This window comes from Bombus impatiens, unplaced genomic scaffold, assembly GCF_000188095.3.
Source record: "Bombus impatiens unplaced genomic scaffold, BIMP_2.2 scf_0452, whole genome shotgun sequence".
Classification (NCBI taxonomy): Eukaryota; Metazoa; Arthropoda; class Insecta; order Hymenoptera; family Apidae; genus Bombus; species Bombus impatiens.
Window position 1 is genome coordinate 1,566,642 of NT_176871.1, and position 5,392 is coordinate 1,572,033.

Consider the following 5,392-nt stretch of genomic DNA (forward strand, 5'->3'; position numbering starts at 1 on the left):
GTCGGCCGCTTCCACGGTCCGAGCGACTATCTCGCTCGCCATTCTGCCCCTCTCTTTCCCTCTCCCTCGATTTCTCTCTCCCCGTTTCTAACCCGGTTACTCGTTCTCGCTCTCTCCCCCTGGCTCTCTCTATTTTTTCATCCCCCAGAAGGATGAGCCTGGACGGGGTGGAGCCACCCACGCCCACGCAAGCCGGCTCTAGGCCTACCCCAACGTAACTCCCAGTGCGTATACCTACCCTTTAGGCTGGCAGCCATCCCCAGATGCAGGCGACGCGTAGGGGGCGTGTACGTGCCCTTGCCGCGGCAGGCCTAGCTGCGAACAGGTTTGCCAGTCCTGGCTGCTAGCCACCGAGCACGTGCACGTTTTCACGAACACGGGATGGAGGGAGCTGCACGCTTCCGTTGCTTAAGGGGCCAGGGCGGGGGGAACATTTCGATGCCGAGGGTGGAAAAAGCCATCGTCCTCGACAAATACCGGGGAGGGAGGACGAACGTCCGCGATCTTCGAAACGCGATCTCCGCGAATCCTGATCCTTCTTTCTCGAAATTTCCTTCTCCCTTTAACTGACCGTCGGTGGTGTCCAACACACCCCCTTGGCAGTATTTAAGCGATTCCCCTGATTGGTGTGTACAATTACTGGTACGGGGATTACGATGGATCGCGATACCGCCAATTTATACATGCGCGTAAAATGCGTCGAAAAATGGACTGATCAACTGGAAAAATTAGTAGAGTGGAAAAGTAGTGACGTTGCAGATATGGTTTATTTCAATTTACCTCGACATTTACGATTATTTGTGCCGTTTCTTTCTGACGAGTAATCTTATGGATGCGAGTAATTTGTTTTTTGCCAAGTCGTTCTTAATCATCTCGAATAATGCAACTGCAGGTTTATAGAAAATGGAGTTGATCAATTTGATTTCTCAGACGTTGATATAATAGAGTACGTTATTCGAGTAATCCTTGTCAAGCGACAAATATAGTTTTTTTTTTTCTTTTGCATGCTACTGCGATGTGGTCGCGCTATGTCGCCGAGATCCACTTTCTTCTCGCTAAATGGTAAAGTCACCCATAAAAAATTTACGCGTACGATCTACGATACGAAATTTATACGCTGTTGTACGTGTTACAGCATTCGCTATTTAATTAGATCCAAGTATACAGTAGGTGTATTAAATTTCGTCTCATTTGGTAATACATTTAAATCACTGCAAAAAGTTGATACTATAGAAGTGAAATATGGAACCTGATTTAAAAAGACAACTGTACGTACAAATACCATTTCTTGTGGCATCGCTCAAAGCTCGGTCATAGCAATAACAGTTCCAACTATCTTACCGATACGTATCTACTTTTACTTTTACTTTTACGAGTTTCGTGCATCGCGTCGACGTCCAAAGAAATCGAGCGATAAAAGATGAGAACTGGAAACGAAGAAAAGAACGAGGAAGACAGACAGCAGAGTCGAAGAGGTTACCGATTGGCGCATCGTTTGCATTCCATCCCGATCTGGCAACGATGCGTCATCGTCGTATCGTCCTCGTTCTTCGTTTCGATATCTCGATCATTGCTCGCGCATCGGTATTAAACTAAACGGACGCTGTTCGATTTATCGGAACGCGTGAATCCGAAAGATACGATCGCATTCACAGCTCGCGACTGTTCTGGTTCGGAAGATCGACCTTCACAGGATAGCCCGCAAGTGTGGAGCGGACCGTTTTGCTGCACGTTTTCTTCGCGGCCTTTCCTGCCCTCTCGCTTCCCCTCGCCGATCCACGTTGTCCACTGGCCGATCCACGATGCACGTTGCACTCCTCGATCGGTTTGTTCTTCTCCGTTATAAACGAAAGGCCGTGGCCGACTGAAACACACCGTGGAGCAGGTGCCAACCGGTTCGAGAAACGTCCATCTCGTTTATATGACTGCCATCGTAGTAACCCTTTATCCCTCCTTGCCTCGTGTATCGAGCTTCGAGCGTCGGAATCTTAATCGACGCCCTTTTCGATCCTCACCCCTTAAGATTCACCTCCTTCTTCGAATATTTATTTTCGCCTCGTTTTCTACGAGCGAACGCGATTACAGCAGATCCCGAGGAATTACCAACGATCAAAGCGTCCATTTTTGGCGGAACAGTACGTTGATGGAAATTTCCGAATGCCGTGTAAATAATTCGAATAAAAAACAGTCTTAACAGTGAAATTAAAAATGGATTAATTCGGAAAGAACATCGAACAGGGGATGGTTAATCTGATTTAGGAGCGTTTGGTTAAAGCGAATAAACGGGCAAGCCAATTTTTTATCACCTAATGATTAATTAAATTTTAATCCGCTGCTCGCTCCTTCGATCGCGAGTTGCGTCCGTTCGTTATTCTCGCAGCGAATGGATCGAACGTCGACTACAAACGACAAAATTACTCCAAGAGACGGATGATCGATTTCGACACAGTGAATCCAGTTGAAAACGCGTGGAAAATTCAAAGGTTCGTCTCTCCAGCCCTCGACTAATAAAGTCTTCGGCCAGGAATAACGAGCGGGACGAATCGAAAGAGCCTGCTGGCAGATTACGCGAAAAGCCACTACGAACGGGTGCGTTCGAATCGACGACGAATCGACGACGAATCGACATCGAATCGGGGGCAATCGTACACAACGAGAGTAATTTTTGCGCGACGTAAACGGGCTTCTCACGTAACACATGCTCCGTACGCATGCAAGCACACGCGTAAGTACCTTCTTCTCCGGACGGCTCTTCTTTCTTATCCCTCCGCTGTCCTCTTCCGATCGCGCGCGCACAAACACACGCTCGCAAACGCGCGCTCGCTCACACATACACACACACGCACGCACACACGCACACCGTACGGACTCTTTCTCTCTATCCTCCTGCACTACGTACCCCTTCCGCCCTCAGCAGCGCACACACACGTCCCTCCCTCTGTTCTGTGTTCGATGATCATCGTCCCTGCTGCACCGTGCGTAACAGAGTAACGCCGCCAATAGAAGATCGTCGCTCGTGCGACGAGGAAGCAGGATAATCCAGCAGGAAGAATAAAGAGGGCCAGATGGTGGGCATGTCGCGTGAAAGAAGGACGAGGGTAGCCGTTATTTTTATAGCGTTACGGTAGGTTAGAGTCGCGTCCAACCAACGTTTCAGGCCCAACCTAACCCTGCCTGGTCAGGGCTCCATACGCGTCTCTCCCTCTCCTCTGCCCTCGCCTTCTCCTCGCCGCTCTTCTCTTTTTCTCCTCTCCTCTCCAACAGTTCCTCTCCCCATCGCTCACCTGTCTCTCGATCTCCGTTGTTCTCGTCTTTATCGGAGGAACAGTGCCGGTCTCGCTCCCACCCGCAAGGCTGCGCGCATTTATAATGCACGCAAAATTTCATGCAGAGCCGCTTCGGCTGCCTTCCAATCCTTTGATAACACGCTTCTGCGTGCATACACGCGGTCCTCTCTGTTTCTCTGTGTGAGCACACGTGTAACCGCTACGGGACGGAAAGAGAGGGTCGCGGACGATCGCTTCGCGGAACCTACCTGCATCTATGGTTATGCGCGCGCTCTCGCGCGTCTATATTTAAAAGCGCCGCATGTTTTCTCTTCTCTTCTCTACTCTTCTCTTCTCTTCTCTTCTCTTCTCTTCTCTTCTCTTCTCTTCTCTTCGGTTCGTGTCTCTATCGTTCTTCTCTTCATTTCTCCGCGTGTCTCTGTTTTCTTCTCTCTTTCCTCTTTATCGCGTCGTCTCTGGTGTGTGTCACTTGGTCGTTCTTGGTCGATCCCTCTGTTCCCTCCTCGTCAGCACACCCAGGCCCCGTCGATCCTCGCCCCGACGCTATTTCTCCCCCTACCTCGTTGGGGAAACGCGCGACAACTTCCGGTGGCCGACCAGCACGCTTTCACGATCGAGATGCGTCTCTCAAGCGACTTCTCGAAAAAATATCCCTCTCGCGCTGACACGACCGCCTGTGTACTTACTCGCATCGATATACGGCTTTCCTTCTCTTCTTCTCTCTCCCCCTCGCGTTTTTCTCTTTGCATCCGTCCTTCTTTCCCCTTTTGCTTTACGTGTTCCCGCGCTGGACCACCGAGCTCTCTATCGGCCGTTTTGCGATCTTTCGATCTTTTTATAGGCAACAAACGACAAGTTAGCCGCGCTCCACGCGGTAAACAGGACACGTTGGGATTCGAACACGCTGCTTCCCCGTCTACTTTCAGATTTTTATCGATTCGTCCGATAGTTTCGGTTGATTTCCCTTCTGAATTCCACCATTGTTCCATACTATATGGTTTTTCGGCAACGTGGAAGCGTCTCTGGGTTTCGGCTATCTCGCAATTGATTCTGGCATGGCGAAACGCCAAACGGGTCTGCTCGGTGGAACCTTAAACAAAATTCCAGCGGCGGGTCAATCTTCGCTCGCTCGAACGTAAATATTCCGGAAGAACCGCGAATCGATAGCAAGCTATCCCCCAGGTTCGTCTACGTCTTTATTCGCGGTGCTGCCGACAAATGGAATTTGCGCTTCCTTTTCAATGGGATGTGGAAGCCGTAACATCATTTTACGTTACATCTTGTCTCATAGGAGATCGAAAACGGCACGCGAGGTGTCGTGGTTCATCCGCGCGATGCATTTTCCGGTCTTCAACCTACATGCGACTTTTTACGACCGCTACTCTTTATTCGTCTAACTCATGTCCGAGCGTTTCGATTCCACCACTACTCTGTAATTTTCGCTGCACGAACGAAATCCTGCCGCGTGCTGCTTTATAATCGTCGCGAGAATCTGACGAGATGAGGGGAGGCGTCTCGAATTTCGGAGCTTTGACAATGAAAGATCTTTGGCGGAGAAGCGACGTCCGCGCGTCATCCCTCGGCTGTAATCGAAACTGAGCGCGAACAGACTGACTGGTACGCACCCTTTCTCCTTTCTCGGAATACCAGACGAACGCCGCAGTGTAGAAGACGCGAGTTAATTAAGCGAAATGCTCCCTTAACGCGATTAACAGTGTAAGGGGGTTTTAATTATTGCAGGCATACTTCTTCGCCACGAAAATCGCAGCTGCTTTCGATGACAAGGCCGCAACGCGATAGAAAGGGAAGATCGCGAGTCCGTTCAGCAGGGTTGACGGTAATAGGGAGACTCACCATCCCTAAATTGCTCGCTCCTCAATTATTCAGCGCCGTTTCTCCTACCACGAACGTCGTCTCTCTTTTCCTGTCTTTCTTGCCCCCGTTTCTCGTTTTCCACCGGATTCCGTTCTTCCTTTCCCTTCACCTCGACCACTCTGTCTCGGCTCGTTTCTCTCAGCCACGCCGTTTCTCTCTTTCTCTGTCAACTCCTCTTCTGCCGGAATTGAAGTACCACCTACCCAATGGCCTACCTCCATTATGCATCG

The 5,392-nt window shown here is 50.0% G+C and overlaps 1 long non-coding RNA gene across 1 annotated transcript; it reads right to left on the reverse strand.

The window, feature by feature from the left end:
- Nucleotides 1–861: 861 nt before the first annotated feature.
- Nucleotides 862–5,386, reverse strand: LOC117151805. The gene is made up of 2 exons (XR_004461937.1): nt 3,536–5,386; nt 862–3,463 (listed from the first exon to the last, which is right to left on the reverse strand). It is a non-coding gene; the product is annotated as an uncharacterized LOC117151805 (long non-coding RNA).
- Between the last annotated feature and the right edge of the window lie 6 nt (nt 5,387–5,392).